Here is a 17,745-nt window from a genome sequence, read left to right as displayed (position 1 = left end):
GAAACGTGTAATATCTGAAAATGTAGCTAGCTAGACTATCTTACCAGTATACATCATGGTTGGACGCGTCTCCTGTCTGATGCCATGCACAATGTAATCCAGACTGGTGTTTTCTCCGTTTCCTTAGCTATCATACTCGAATTCCACTGATTTCAAAACTCAGTCCTCCAGAAGGTGGAGAGCATACACATAACGTTATCTAGCTAACAGTACACTTTAACTTGACATTAGGTTTATGCAGTTTTACTAAACGATACATTTTAAAAAAGATGTGTTTGACATGATTTCCATGACATACTGACCACCTCCAATAGACAGACATGTGCTATATGGTAGACCAATCAAAACTCATCTCTCGGCATGTCCAGCCCACTCATTATCCCAGCCAATCATGGCTAGCAGGATTGTTGCTCACTTTTTCTGTGGCTAAACCAACTAGGCTCGTAATTTAACAATTTTATTCATATTTACAGATGGCATGTATGTTTGATATTAAGGCACATGAAAGTTCACATGTTCAAGAAGGCATTTCTTCCAAAGAACGTTCAAACAGCTCTTATGTGAAGGGTTGACTTGCGACATATGCCTAGTTTCCTGAATCGGGTCACAAATATTACCTGCAAAACACTAGTCTCAACGTTAACAGTGAAGAGGCGACTCGGGGATGCTGGCCTTCTAGGCAGAGTTGCAAATAAAAGCCATATTTCAGACTGGCCAATAAAAAAAAAGATTAAGATGGGCAAAAGAACACAGATGTTGATGTTGATGTTATGTGTCTCTGTGTCTCACAAAGACATGGCGATTGGAGTCAAACAATTTGGACTCATCAGACCAAAGGACAGATTTCCACCGGTCTAATGTCCATTGCTTGTGTTTCTTTGCCCAAGCAAGTCTCTTCTTCTTATTGGTGTTGTTTAGTAGGGGTTTCTTTGCAGCAATTCGACCATGAAGAGGTGAACTGTTTAATTGACTGTGTTAGATTGAGAGGTGAACTGTTTAATTGACTGTGTTAGCTTGAGATGAACTGTTTAATTGACTGTGCTATCTTGAGAGGTGAACTGTTTAATTGACTGTGTTAGCTTGAGAGGTGAACTGTTTAGTTGACTGTGTTAGCTTGAGATGTGAACTGTTTAATCGACTATGTTAGCTTGAGAGGTGAACTGTTTATTTGACTGTGTTAGCTTGAGAGGTGAACTGTTTAATAGATGGTGAGAAGTAATAAAACAATTACATAAATCATTCTGTAATATCTTTTTGCATTGCCTTTTGAGTCCAATATCCAAGATGCAGGTACAGATAGTCAACCTTTACAATATATGGAGAAAGAACTGATAAAAAAAATATGTATGACTGTCTCTGTTCTCCATGGAAATATGCTCTGTGTCTATCCAGTTCGTATAGTGGGGTACAACTTTGGCAGTGACAGTCTAAAATTACAAAAAAACATATATTATGACCAAACTCCAGAGGTCACTCTCTGCGTTTTAACTACTTTGCATATATGAAACAAACAGACAATCATAATGTAATTCCAAAAAATCAAATTCCCCTTCATGCTACCAAACCAACTTTATAAAAGGTTTACAAAATAGGATATTTTTGTCAAAAAATTCCATGACGTAGAGTAATGCATTGATTGCAGAATAGATGGATGCAGTCCAATGCATGATTAATATAATTCACCAATACAAAATATTGCTATCAGGTGTAAGTCACAGCTGGCCTGGTACATTGTTTGCTGCCTCCACCTATTTCATTTTTTTATTTAACCTTTATTTAACCAGGTAGGCTAGTTGAGAAGAAGTTCTCATTTGCAACTGCTACCTGGCCAAGATAAAGCAAAGCCGTTCGACACATACAACAACACAGAGTTACACATGGAATAAACAAACATACAATCAATAATACAGTAGAAAACGATGTAAACAGCATGTGCAAATGAGGTAGGATAAGAGAGGTAAGGCAATAAATAGGCCATGGTGGCGAAGTAATTACAATATAGCAATTAAACACTGGAATGGTAGGGTGTGCAGAATATGAATGTGCAAGTAGAGATACTGGGGTGCAAAGGAGCAAGATAAATAAATAAATTAAGTATGGGGATGAGGTAGATTGGATGGGCTATTTACAGATGAGCTATGTACAGGTGCAGTGATCTATGAGCTGCTCTGACAGCTGGTGCTTAAAGCTAGTGAGGGAGGTACGAGTCTCCAGATTCAGAGATTTTTGCAGTTCGTTCCAGTCATTGGCAGTAAAGAACTGGAAGGAGAGGCGGCCAAAGGAAGAATTGACTTTGGGGTACCCAGTGAGATATACCTGCTGGAGCGCGTGCTACGGGTAGGTGCTGCTATGGTGACCAGTGAGCTGAGATAAGGCGGGGCTTTACCTAGCAGAGACTTGTAGATAACCTGGAGCCAGTGGGTTTGGCGATGAGTATGAAGCGAGGGCCAGCCAACGAGAGCATACAGGTCGCAGTGGTGGGTAGTATATGGGGCTTTGGTGACAAAACGGATGGCACTGTGATAGACTGCATACAATTTGTTGAGGAGAGTGTTGGAGGCTATTTTGTAAATGACATCGCCAAAGTCGAGGATTGGTAGGATGGTCAGTTTTACAAGGGTATGTTTGGCAGCATGAGTGAAGGATGCTTTGTTGCGAAATAGGAAGCCAATTCTAGATTTAATTTTGGATTAGAGATGTTTAATGTGAGTCTGGAAGGAGAGTTTACAGTCTAACCAGACACCTAGGTATTTGTAGTTGTCCACATATTCTAAGTCAGAACCGTCCAGAGTAGTGATGCTGCATGGGCGGGCAGGTGCTGGCAGCGAACGGTTGAAGAGCATGCATTTAGTTTTACTTGCATTTAAGAGCAGTTGGAGGCCACAGAGAGAAGCTCATCTGGAGGTTAGTTAACACAGTGTCTAAAGAAGGGCCAGAGGTATACAAAATGGTGTCGTCTGCGTAGAGGTGGATCAAAGAATCACCAGCAGTGAGAGCGACATCATTGATGTATACAGAAAAGAGAGTCGGCCCTAGAATTTAACCCTGTGGCACCCCCATAGAGACTGCCAGAGGTCCGGACAACAGGCCCTCCGATTCAACATACTGAACTCTATCGGGAACTCTAGTTTGGGATGCACTACTTCAGTTTCAATTACTCAATGTTTTGGAAAACAATTAACAAATTGAACTAAGACTGGGAATGTCAATACAATCAAACTAGCAAGGGCAATGATCACAATTCAGTCATAACGTAGCTAATAGGCTAGCATATCTATTTATGTAGCTATTTATTTAGCAAGCTAAAAACACAGAACCTAATATTAGCAAGCTAGCTAGCTAGCTGCTGGGAGAATGTCATGTCATTGGATGAGTAGGTGTGTGACTTTTTCCCCTCATATAGTTTTTTTGCTGGCTACAGCTAGAGATGTGGGTGTCATTTGGTTAGATAGCAAGAAATGTGAATCACTTTGCTAGCTAGCTATGCTGAACTTGAACGACTTTTATGTCTCTTAGTTGTCAATCAAATGTATTTGGCATCGGTCAAATTAGCGGGCAGGCAGTTCCCATTCAGTAGTCAAAACGTGAGTTGGGACATAAGGGAAAAGGAAGGGAAAGGTGATATCTAGTCAGTTGCACAACTGAATGCATTCAACTGACAAGCATGCATTGGCAGTCAAGCTGCAGAAGGGTGGGCAAGCTACTATACCCCATCGTTTATCAGTGCAATTTTGATGGCCAACTACAAGCTGAAAAAGTTTGAGAGGGTTACCTACACTTGCCTCGTTAGATTTTAGCTCATCTCGCTCTGGCTAACATTAGTTGTTGATCTTAGGGAGGGAGATATAGCCTACCTGTTCATGGTTGTTTGATCAATAGGACTGTAAAGTTCCCAAATGCAAGACGACTCCTGTGGTATTTACATATTTGCAGAAATCCATTCTGGTGTACTGTATTTTGTGGCTTTTGGCTAATGCTTCTAATGATCTAAAGTTGCGCTGTTGCTATTGCCTGTAAACACACAGTCCAGTTCAAAGTGAATGATGGCAGGCCCGTGTGGTAAATGGCTTATTTGCATATAGGTCTACTATTCTCTGATTGGCTATGGCACACCGGTCTGTGTAGAGTCTGGTCCTGGACAAGACTGACACATTTTCATGAGGTTTTATTTACTGCAGTGTCTATTAATTGTCCAAACGTACAGCTGCTTTCCCACTATATATTGCTATAGAATATTCACAAATTCCTCACTCAACGTTATTCCCAAACATTCTATGAAAGTATGAAAATGTGAAAATTACCATATCCAAGTACTCGCTTGTCAGTATATATGAACATGTTACTACTGTAAAACACTGCCAGTTCCACTTTAAGGTCAGTTTGCAATGCTCTGTGTACTGGCTTCCTGGTCCTGAGATACCATGGTAAATCAACCTTGTAATGAAAATAATACTACAGAAGTTAGCAATACAAGGCAGACCATTTTTGACCCCTATGAAGATGCAAACAATCCATTGCTGCAGACCTAAGTATAGAACATTTTGGCTGTCACTTAAAAGCTGTGAAAGATCTTTTATGAATCATTCATTGGGAGAAGGAGCAGGTAATGCAGAACTACAGATGTAGGATCTTAATTTGAGCCAGTTTGCTACAGCACTAAAATAATCCTTCAGCAACAAGAAATGTGATTAGGTGGATTATAATAAATTGACGTTGTTGTAAGGGTTGATTGATTTTTAGTAATGGAAAATCAAGTCTAACATTTTTAAGTGGAAATTACAAACTTCAGAAGCCTTCAACTCAAATACACTACAAGTTTACATTTCCTCCATTGCAGCAAAGTTCTCCTGCTACAGGGTAATCAAATACAGATCCTACATCTGTATGAATCATTCATTGGTAGAAGAAGCAGGTAATGCAGAACTACCTGAACTTTCCATGACCCTCTCATATTACACCACTGTGGGACTTCATAGAGTCAAATGAGGCTTTGACAGTATACAGCTGACAGTTGTCTAACAGGGACTATACCGTAGGCATGTAACATTACCCAGATACTGTTCCATCAGAAACCATGCTGGTACTTAACAATGTCTTTCCACAAAGACCGAATAGAAACATATAGGGACCGTGTCTGTCAAATTGGTCACATTGGATCAAAAACTAAACTCCCCACAGTCTTGTCTTTCTTTTTTCTTTCGTTGACTAGAAACAGTGGGCAAGGCTTCAACACCTTTTTGCCGTCTTAAGGTGCAGACGATTCAGACTATATTCTTTAAATTAAAAAAACTGTCAATTGAAAATACTTTTGAACTTTACACTTTAGAGGTCTTCCTCATGTAGAGTAAGGTATCTGCCTGTCAGAGACCAAGAGAATTGAGGAGACAGAAAATCAGTGTGTCATAGATTGAACCAGCATACCTTGCCCTTTGACTTTGTTAAACTGCAAGCATTTTCGACTGGGGCCCGAGCGTTTAACGGAGTTTCATACTGTTTCATAAGTATCATAATGTGTTGTTGAATGAGACCATTATCCTCTCTTAGACTACATTATGACACATTATTGACCATTTGATCAGGTAAACATGAATAAATACATATAACGTCAACCTCCAGAAAATACACATCTTATTGACTGTTCCCTTATTCTCTAAAATTAGCAATAACCTTTCACACATGCATAACAAATTGGGAATTCTAAAGTGATCTAATTCAGCCTTGTTTAACCCCTTAAGTAAAGGCTGTGTGACGACCAATATAGCGAGTAAGCCGACTGATATCTGGGGGATGGAAAGGGAACAGAGAGGGACTGTACCAGGTCAGTCCTGCAGGTTTGTACACTCAATAACCACAGCAGGTGTGATACCAGGTAGACATTAAACTGCTATGCTTGTGGATGCCAGGTGTTCAAAGACCCTGTCTGCTCTTGACGCCCGGCAGCTCTTTAAAGTGCCACCCAGATGCCGGTTTCCCTTATCTCTTTTGAAATGCCGCTATTGTCCTCTCCCACGCAGCAGACCTGCCGGGTGTTGAGTAAAGACCCTTTTCATGTCATTAATCTCAGACAAAGGCGATTATGTGGACTGTGTGATCATGTCCCCACAGTTCTCAAAATGCCACAGAAACAGCAACAGATGATCCTTATTTATTTATCTGAATGCCTGTCAGTTACCAAAAAATTATGACAGTTGCTCCACAGATTTCCAAGTGGCTCCTTTTAATGGGTATTTTGTCTGGGCCCCTAGATCAGGGTTTCCCAAACTCAGTCCTGGGGACACCCCTGGGTGCATGTTTTGGTTTTTGCCCTAGCTCTACACAGCTGATTCAAATAACCAACTCATCACCAAGCTTTGATGATTTGAATCAGCTGTGTAGTGCTAGGATAAAAAACTAACCGTGCACCCGGGGGTGGCAGGACCGAGTCTGGGAAACCCTGCCTTAGATACAGTGGTGGAAAAGTACCCAATTGTCATACTTGAATGAAAATAAAAATACCTTAATAGAAAATAGTTTAAAAGTATTTGGTTTTAAATATACTTAAGTATCAAAGTAAATGTAATTGTGAAAATATTCTTAACTATCAACTAAAGGTAGAAATAATGTCATATTCCTTATATTAAGCAAACCAGAAGGCACCATTTTCTTGTTTTGTTTTTAATTTGTGGATAGCCAGAGGCACACTCCAACACTTTACACCACCGCCTAGAAATCTACCCTGACTTTGCAGGTGTTGAAGGATATCTACCCTGCCTTTGCAGGTGTTGATGAGAGTGAGTGTTGATCAGATTGCTGAATGTAAGACGCCCAAATATCAACATACAAAAAGAGGTTAGAGGAATATTATTGCTAACCTACAGTACCAGTCAAAAGTTTGGACATACCTACTCATTCCAGGGTTTTTCTTTATTTTTACTATTTTCTACATTGTAGAATAATAGTGAAGACATCAAAGCTATGAAATAACACAAGGCTGTCGTTTCTCTTTGCTTATTTGAGCTGTTCTTGCCATAATATGGACTTCGTCTTTTACCAAACAGGGCTATCTTCTGTATACCACCCCTACCTTGTCACAAGACAACTGATTGTCTCAAACGCATTAAGAAGTAAAGAAATTCCACAAATTAACTTTTAACAAGGCACACCTGATAATTGAAATGCATTACCGGTGACTACCTGTGTGCAAAGCTGTCATCAAGGTAAAGGGAGGCCACTTTGAAAACTCTCAAATATAAAATATATTTTTAATTGTTTAACACTTTTTTGGTTACTACATGATTCCATATGTGTTATTTCATAGTTTTGATGTCTTCACTATTATTCTACAATGTAGAAAATAGTAAAAATAAAGAAAAACACTTGAATGAGTAGGAGTGTCCACATTTTTGGAGGCCAAAATTGATAGCCGTGTAAATGTGTAATTTAAGAATGAGTTTATAACATGCTTTTCTTTCATGTTTTTTAACAGCTGGTATCTAGAGAGAGTTGATTAATTCCTGTCTGCTTGAAAATCTGATAATTTCTGTTCCTGTCATTTCCCCAAATCTCAGAGGAATCTCCAAACATTTTCATTAAAGTGTAATTACAAACATTTTTGGTATACTTGAATTAAGTCCCACACAGTCTGGATATGAGATATGAGATTTGCCAATATCCAAGGGAAACTTTAATTCAGTTCTTCTGTGCAGCTAGCTAAATGAAGTGTAGATTAAGTAAATTGGCTGGCGAGAGACATCTGTGCATGTTCAATATCAACACCCTTTTTGCTAACACAGCGCATATTTCCATGAAGAACAGACACAGTCATCCATATTATTTGACCAAACAGAAACAATCCATACCATAAGTATACCATAAGTATACAGTACTTTCCTGTCTCCTGTTTCTCAGAAATTCAGGTACTGTTAAAGTGCCTGCAAAGCTTTTCATTGCTGTGCATCCTATTTCCTTTTTAATTTTATAGAATTTTTTTATAATTTTAGTTTTTACCTAATTTTCTCCCAAATTGCTAGTTACGACCTTGTCTTAGAGCTGCAACTCCAATTCTGAGACCTGGTCTCATCACTGTGCTACCTACTGTATTTCCAGTCCCAAGACTGGTCTCCATTTATGTGTTTCGAAACATCAATACCATCAAATGCAACTGAATTGCTCAAGTTTGTCATTGCAGCACCTAGCAATATACGCTGATGAAATGTTATTTGTCTCCTGAATCCTCCTTCTCATCATGTTCCTATTTTCAAATAGGATTGGCCTGAGGGATTGTCCAGTCCATGGCTTTAGACTTCAGAGAATACATCAACTAAATGTAGAGTAACTGATGTTGTAGAGAAGACAAGACTAAAATCACCTCTTGGTAGAGTGTGAGACACCACACTAGCCACCGCAGAGGTGCCAAATGAATTATCATTGTTATTATCCGCTGTCAAAATCCATCAGGTTCCATGCGATTGGATTGCACAGTTAAGGTAAAGTATGTTTTGTTGCCGTGGCACCCACTGTGAATTAAGTGAGGGAAGAAAAAACAGTTCTATTTTCTAATAAGAATTCTTCACAGGGCTTGGAAAATGGGAAGATCTACATCAACTTAAGGGACTGATTTTCACCTTCTCTGGTTCATTCTTCTCCTGGTCTATAAAGTGTAGGATCCTGTAGACGCCTTGTCATTTTGGATATTTGGTGTCAGGGCTGATTAATTACAAATAGCCTCATACACCTAATGCCAGCGGCAGTGAGACAGAGCTAGGAAGGCACAGAATGGACCTCCATTTAAAAGCACAGGTAGACAGAGTCTAGGCATCTTTAAAATAAATGATCAGCCAAATAGCTCATAGAAAGTAGCTGCACTAGTATATAAGGGAAGGAGTGCACAGACCAAATGCATCTGTCTGATTGCTCTAACCCCAGGGCATAGAACTTGCATTAGAAAAGTTCAAATAGGATAATTCCTCTTAGAAGACTAAGTCGATTCTGCCTTTGTTTTGGAAGCAAATGGTGGTAATTTGGTGACTTAAGCTAATGAAAACTGCATTAAATATGTAAGTGATTGCAGAAAGAGATTGGTCATAATATAAAAAATAACAGTAAATATCAGTTTAACACATTAAAAGGTTATTTCACATTTAGCTTCTTATTTTATAACTTTTATGTTGCCACAACCATACCACTACATACCATACTGTTACCACAACCATATTACTACATACTATACTGTTGTAAACCATACCAATACATACCATACTGTCACCACAACCATGCTACTACATACCATACTGTTGTAAACCATACTAATACATACCGTACTGTTGTAAACCATACTGTTGTAAACCATACAAATACATACCATACTGTTGTAAACCATACTAATACATACCATACTGTTGTAAACCATACTAATACATACCGTACTGTTGTAAACCATACTAATACATACCGTACTGTTGTAAACCATACTGTTGTAAACCATACACATTTTTTATTTTATTTTTATTTCATCTTTATTTAATCAGGTAGGGTAGTTGAGAACAATTTCTCATTTGCAACTGCGACCTGGCCAAGATAAAGCAAAGCAGTTTGACACATACAACACAGAGTTACACATGGAATAAACAAACATACAGTCAATAACACAGTAGAAAAAGTCTATATACAGTGTGTGCAAATGAGGTAAGATAAGGGAGGTAAGGCAATAAATAGGCCATAGTGGCGAAGTAATTACAATATAGCAATTAAACACTGGAGTGATAGATGTGCAGAAGATGATTGTGCAAGTAGAGATACTGGGGTGCAAAGGAGCAAAATAAATAAATACTTACAGTATGGGGTTGAGGTAGTTGGATGGGAAATTTACAGATGGGCTATGTACAGGTGCAGTGATGTGTGAGCTGCTCTGACAGCTGTTGCTTAAAGTTAGTGAGGGAGGTATGAGTCTCCAGCTTCATTGATTTTTGCAGTTCGTTCCAGTCATTGGCAGCAGAGAACTGGAAGGAGAGGCGGCCAAAGAGGAATTGGCTTTGGGGGTAACCAGTGAAATATACCTGCTGGAGCGTGTGCTACGGGTGGGTGCTGCTATGGTGACCAGTGAGCTGAGATAAGGCGGAGCTTTACCTAGCAAAGACTTGTAGATTACCTGGAGCCAGTGGGTTTGGCGACGAGTATGAAGCGAGGGCCAGCCAACAAGAGCGTACAGGTCGCAGTGGTGGGTAGTATATGGGGCTTTGGTGGCAAAACGGATGGCACTGCATCCAATTTGTTGAGTAGAGTGTTGGAGGCTATTTTGTAAATGACATAGCCGAAGTCGAGGATCGGTAGGATAGTCAGTTTTACGAGGGTATGTTTGGCGGCATGAGTGAAGGATGCTTTGTTGCGAAATAGGAAGCCGATTCTAGATTTAATTAAGGATTGGAGATGCTTAATGTGAGTCTGGAAGGAGAGTTTACAGTCTATCTAATACATACCATACTGTTATAAACCATACTAATGCGTACCATACTGTGTACAACCATACTGCCACATACCATACTGTTGTAAACCATACAAATACATACCATAGTGTTGTACAACCATACTAATACATACCATACTGTTGTAAAGCAAACTAATACATACCGTACTGTTGTAAACCATACTAATACGTACCATACTGTCTAATACATACCATACTGTTATCACAACCATACTAATACATACCATACTGTTGTACAACCATATTACTACAAATGAGGACACATGCATATTTAACAGGACTCGTCTTGACTGATGTGAGAGGCGGTAAGCACAAGCGTAGTGAAGTGACATTGACACTGTTTGTTCCTGGTTGACATGCAGTGACCCTGCTTAATCAAGTGCTTATGGTAGTCATTGACAGTGAGTGGTCTGTGTAATCCCTCCACAGTGACAGGTCCCTCTACTAACCCCCTCTAGTCCTCTTGCCCCTAGTCTCTGTACCACTACATCCAATTGTCTCCTTCACGTCTCCCCAGGCAGACCAGAGTGGATTCATCATGGAGAGCCCCATCCTGAAGTGACTCAAAGAAACACAGGCTCAATATGACAAATGAGCTGTTGGGGGGGGGGTGTGTGTGTGTGTGTGTGTGTGTGTGTGTGTGTGCGCGCTCGCGCGTGAGAAAGAGAGTTGCTATAGAGTTGAGTTTCTGTGTCTTGTGGGTGAGTAAGTTTAGTTTTTTGTTCCCTCAACTTCTCTCGTGAAATCCCCTGAGATATCAACAGGAAATTGCTTTTTGGTTCAGAAGCCACTCAGACGCATTAGAAGTCGTAATGGACTTTGCCAGGGCGAGGGGTGGCAGGTTGGTATTGATTGTGCCTACTGGACGCAGCTGAAAACGCTTCACACCTCTGCATTATTCATGTCTCTATTACAATGATTGTCCTAATTGTAATAATGTTTCTGCGGCAAACTGCTTGGAAGGAAAATAAAGCTTCTCCTCTCCCTCTTCTCTTTTCTCTCTCTCTCATTCTCGTTTTAGGATGAGAATGCTAATGTGATCAGAATGTTAAAATCTCCATTTATAAAGATAACTGAAAAGCAAACAAAGTTTGGACTGATCACGCCTCTTAGCTTTAATTAAAAATCAGGGACAGCTTAATTGCGCCGCTGTTGTGCTCTACTGATGCGTGATTGCTTCTGAAACTAAAGGAGAGAAGAAGGCGGCTGCTGCTGCCCGATGTTGTTCTTGCATCCCATGACCCCTAAACATGAACATCCTAAACTTTTCCTCTCTAGGCTAACTTATAAGAGTGTCACACGCCTCGTAGGTCTTTCTATTAAATCAAAGGCTCAAAGTTATATTCTGGTTAACTGTATTTTATACAGGGTTAGACAAAAACTGAATTATTCATTTGAAGTAGCCAAGCACAAGTCAATCAACTGTTTGGGATTCTAGACAACTGACAAAAGAGACTTGGACTACTAGGATTTTGGGCTGTTGGACAAAAATGCTTCTCCAAAGCGTTCCGATGCAGCATTGGTTAAAATTCCTGGGGAGATATTACCACTTCTTATTCTGCAAGCGTGAGAGGGTCAGGAGGAGTTGTTGAAAAGAGATAGTTAATAAGCTACTTCAGACTGGTTTCGTCATATTTGCATGTCATGGAGTAAGGCTCTTTCAAAATAAACCTCAGCAGAATTATATACTTCTGAATTCATAATGCTGATGTGTAATTCATTTCAGCCTCTTAACAATATCTAAGAGGCATACATATTTATGAAAGCTCAGCCTCTGGCTCACATTGAGCTGATTGGGAATTTTTTGAAGATGGCTGATGTGGTTATAATCCATCATTATGTCTGTAGATGTTTTTCTCTATCCTTATGTGTGTATTAAATTGTGATCTAACTTCATTGAAACTAGCAATGTCATTGGTAAAGTTTTTGAATAGTAAGAATTGTAAGTGTATTGCTATTGTCATTCTCCATATGCTGGGCCTATTGAAGAGACCCTTTCCTCTCTCCTGCCTTGAGTAGCCTGTGGACAAGCTGCTGTCCTTGGTTCTGAACTCACTTTAGAGAAAAGAAAGGGGTGAGATTGTGTGGCAACATGAGTTTCAAGTTTATTAGTCTTATGTAGGGGATACACATGGTATACACCATCCAATGAGATGCTTACTTGCAGGTTCCTTCTCAACAATGCAGAGGAAATTGCTCCCTCAATTTGCCCCACCCTCATTTTCTATCATGTTGCAGTGCATCTTTACAGTTACCTATATTATGTTACGCTTATAGTACCAATACTATCTTGTAGAACATTATGTCTTGTAGAAAATGCCATTCATTCTCTTTCCACGTCATCAAGCATATTCCGATTTGACGTCTGAACAAACAGGGCTGTATACTGGAGGTAGTGTTATTTTATCCCACATGCTGTGTTTTCTCTTCTGTCCTGTATCTATTCTGCTTGTATTCCCTTTTCCTCTTTCTACTTTCTATTTCTGTGTGAACCTCTGCCCTTTGGGTGACACCAAGACAAGATGTGATTATAATCACCCTCAGTGTCTTGTGACCAGCTAATGTGGTGGGACGGAAGACAGCTTATTTAGAAATGACAATGGTATTTTGTGATTTCCACAGTAATCAAGCATGATTGACAAGATTGACAACCGACTGTGACAACTTGATATTATCACAATCAACTTTTTAATGCACACTTGTTCCATTGTCTACAGTTGAATACTTGTTCAATAGCCTAGTTGTGTTTGGCTGACATTGGGAGACTGGCATATTTCTTGAACATACATTGATGACTGTTCATACTATATGGCTATATCATCTCTAAGGACATACAGTATGCAGACATATCAAATCCTTTCAAGACCCTCAAACTCACCATAATGAAGCCTTCTGTATGTAAAATGGTACTTTCCATCAATGAGGTTGTAACACAGAATGGTCCAAGTCTACTTTACACTAGTGACCAGTGGAAGCTGCTGAGGGGAGGACGGCTCATAATAATGGCTGGAAAGGAGCTAATGGAATGGCATCAAACACATGGAACTCATGTGCTTGATGTATACCATTCCACTTCTTCTGCTCCAGCCATTACCATGAGCCTGTCCTCCCCAATTAAGGTGCCACCAACCACCTGTACTACTGACCCCAGACAGCCTTCACTGACCAGAGAGAGAGAGAGTGGACAATACCTTCTGTCAGGCTCTTCTTATGTGCAGTGTCTTAAGAAAGTATTCACACACATTTACTTATTCAAAATTCTGTTGTGTCACAGCCTGAAATTAAAATGGAATAAATTGAGATTTTTTGTCACGGGCCTATACTCAATACCTCATAATATCAAAGTGGAATTATGTTCTTCAAAATGTTTACAAATGTATTACAAATTTAAAGTTGAAATGTCATGAGGCAATAAGTAATCAACCCCCTTGTTATGGCAAGCCTAAATAAGTTCAGGAGTAAAAATGTGCTTAACAAGTCACAATAAGTGAAATAGTGTTTAACATTATTTGTGAATGACTGACTCATCTCTATAGCCCACACATACAATTATGTGTAAGGTCCCTCAGTCGAGTAGTGAATTTCAAACACAGATTCAACCACAAACACCAGGGAAGTTTTCCAATGCTGGAAAATGGGTTAAAAAAATGGGTTAAAAAAAGCAGACATTGAATATACTTTAAGCATGATGAACGTATTAATTACACCACAGACAGTGACAGTGAATTTTGCTGAGTGGCCGAGTTACAGTTTTGAATTAAATCTACTTGAAAATGGGTTGTCTAGGGTTGTCTAGCAATAAGGGTTGTCTAGCAATGATCAACAACCAATTTGACAAAGCTTGAAGAATTTTGAAGATAATGGGCAAATGTTGCACAATCCAGGAGTGGAAAGCTCTTAGAGACTTACCCAGAATGACACACAACTGTTATAGCTGCCAAAGGTCATTCTAAAATGTATTGACTCGGAGTTGAATTCTTATCTAATCAAGATACTGTACATTAGTGTTGTATTTTCCATAAATGTTGTACAAATGTTAGAATTTTTCTTTCACTTTGACATTGCAAGGTTTTTTTGTGACAATTAATTCCATCTTAATCCTACTTTGTAATTTAACAAAATGTAAAAAAAAGTCAAGGGGTGTGATTTCATTTGGTATGGATGATGTTTTTTGGCTCCACATGAGGCATGTCAGAAAAGGCAAAGCAATGCATGTGAATAAGCAACAAGGCTCTGTCAATATGTACTCAATGGTTGGATGCTGACTCTCCATGACTCTAAGCACTAGAAGTTGTCAAACAAGGTTCCTACTTTGAGAAAGATGAAGCACCTTGAATTAAATGCACCACAAATGATGCCCTTGAACTATGGACTAAGCACTGAAAGCACTCAGCTCTCTCCCAAAACACATTTATGCCTTGTAATTTGTTCTACTTATTTTGTAAAAGTAAAATCCAGACAGTTCAAAATTTTCCCCAAGCCAGACAAGGGGTGTTTAAAAAATAATGACTGTAACCTGATTTCTTAAAGTAGGTGCAGGCACACACGTAGCGAAGGCGGTGTGTCGGAAGCTTTGAATTGTCAGCGTGAGGATTAATAATGAATGAGGTCCTTTAAAGTTTTGCTCGAGCTAGCTCATAAAAGCAGATGTGTAGTGAAGGGAGAGACGGAATACAAATAAACGTTGGCCAAATAAATGCCACCACTTTTCTGTTGTGTTTGCAAGGCATGCAGAACATGAAGACATGGGTGTCCAGGATAGGGAAAGGAAAACGAGGCAGAGAAACAAATTTTGAGCAAGCCTGACAAAGGGCATCACAAAATGCTCTCAATTTGTCATACACAATCGGCTGTGTTCCTTTAGAAAGAGGTGGGCCTTCACAAGAGCTGTTTCCTGCATTACATTTTAATTGAAAAGACCAGAGGGAAGACTTGGACATCTGAGACCATGACTTGTACGATTCAATCTCTAATCATTTCCTTCCCATGTCCAGAGTACTTCTCTCTTTGTGGTCATACAGTATTTCTAACCAATCAACAACCAATTTGCTGGATATGACTTATCTCCTTATGTTATGTTGATTTCAAGCACAAACTTTCATAAAATGTCTGTTTGAATTAGGCTTTTCCCAGAGTGCAGGCTTATAGGTGAAGTTTGTACTGTGTGTCCATGTACGTGTATTTGTGTGTGCGTGTGTACGTGTGCGTACAGCCATCAGACTGTTAAACAGCCATCACTGACACATCACTTTAATAAATGGATCACTAGTCACTTTAATAATACCACTTTAATAATGTTTACATATCTTGCGTTATTCATCTCATATGTACATACTGTATTTTATACCATCTATTGCATCTTGCCTATGCCGCTCTGTCATCGCTCATCCATATATTTATATGTACATATTCTTATTCCATCCCTTTAATTAGATTTGTGTGTATTGGATAGTTGTTTACTTGTTAGATATTACTGCACTGTCGGAACTAGAAGCACAAGCATTTCGCTACACTCGCATTAACATCTGCTAACAATGTGTATGTGACCAATAACATTTGATTTGATTTGTGTACACCAAATCAAAGTTTATTTGTCACGTAGACAGTTTAGCAGATGTTATAGCGGTTGCAGCCAAATGGTTTTGTTACTAGCACCTAACAATGCAGTAAAATGTCAGTCAAGTACACAAAGAATAAAACAATTATAATAATAATAAAATCTACAAATCAACAAATCAATTAACAACCCAAATAGCACTGTAACACCAATCCAAATGCAATCTGCATGTATATACACCGGAAAAATTTACATTGCCAATTTTCGGTTGAAGGGCATTGTTTGTGGTGCATTTAATTCAAGGTGCTTCATCTTTCTCAAAGTAGGAGCCAGCGGCGAATGTGCCTTTGATTTGTATATTTGGTTTGCCAAGCAACTCTATGAAAAATGAGGTGTAAGGCCGTGCCGTAAAACACGGGCGAGGCGAGCTGGGGTTCAGTGTTTGATGGTTAAAATTTTTCTCCGGCAGCATTGAGTCCCCTCAGCAGTTCTGCAGAGCTCACAATGTAATGTGAGCAGTACTTCATGGCTAAGCCTTACGCTAGCAGCCAGATAGCACTGATATCATCAGTTTTATTTCACAGCATCCAAGCAGTATTTTATGCTGTAGGAGGTTACATGTGGAGGTAAAATAAGCTAATAATGTACAAATACACGCATATTGATATTATGCTATGATATTTATTTTACTTTTATGGCTATACGTTTTGCTGGGTTCTTTTTATGTTTGTTTTGGAGTTATTTTTCACTTGTGAAAGTTAGCCTTCAAAGTGCTATTAGTCATTTATTTCCACACATCTGAGTGATGAAGCAGTGAAAGGGGTCTGGCTGCAAAGAGAGCAGAGCGACGCTCAATAGAAAGCAATGCATACACATAAACACTGGGGCTGATCTGCATCCATCATAGACTGCCTAGTTTAGTGATCCATCAGCTACCCCTGCTTCTTTCCCCCTTAGTGATCTCCCCATAGGCCACAGCTCTGTCCCTGTTCTCTCCTTCCCTCAGTACACCACAGCTAACTCACCTCAACTCTCTCTCTGCTCTCTCTCACACACACCACTAGAAGAAAAACATTCACACACAAGCACACAAACCAACACAGACACTGATAAAAACATGTGCTAATTATGTATGATAATGATCCATGCAACCACACACAAACACACTCACATACACAAACAAATGGTTTATTGTCACTTACACAAGTGCAGTGAAATGTGTTGTTTTACAGGGGCAGCCATAGTAGTATGATAGGTGCAGTGAAATGTGTTGTTTTACAGGGTCAGCCATAGTAGTACAGCGCCCCTGGAGCAAATTAGGGTTTAAGTACCTTGCACACATATACACACACACAGTCCTCTTCCACGCAACGCAACACCCTTAACCAATGTCCATCATAAAGAGGAGAAGACACACAGAGCCCTTGAGCGGCCAGAGCCTTGGGCCAAAAAGCAACTTAAATCAATTTTTTTTTTTATTAGGTGCCAGGCATACACTTCATCATTATAATTCCATTAACTCAGGGATGGATTTTCAATGGATGTAACTGCAGGCAAATGGTTGGGCATAATTGTGTGGTATGAAATACAGCACAGGTACTGCATGCAGGTGTGAATTCCTCCTCTTCCTTCTCCTCATCCTCCCTCTATTCCTCCTCCTTCTCTTCCTCCTTCCTCTGCACCTTCTCCTACTCCTCCTTTCTTTGTGATGTGGTCTGGGTCTCAT

This window comes from Salmo trutta, chromosome 27 (genome assembly GCF_901001165.1).
Source record: "Salmo trutta chromosome 27, fSalTru1.1, whole genome shotgun sequence".
NCBI lineage: Eukaryota > Metazoa > Chordata > Actinopteri > Salmoniformes > Salmonidae > Salmo > Salmo trutta.
This window is presented reverse-complemented; position numbering follows the sequence as displayed.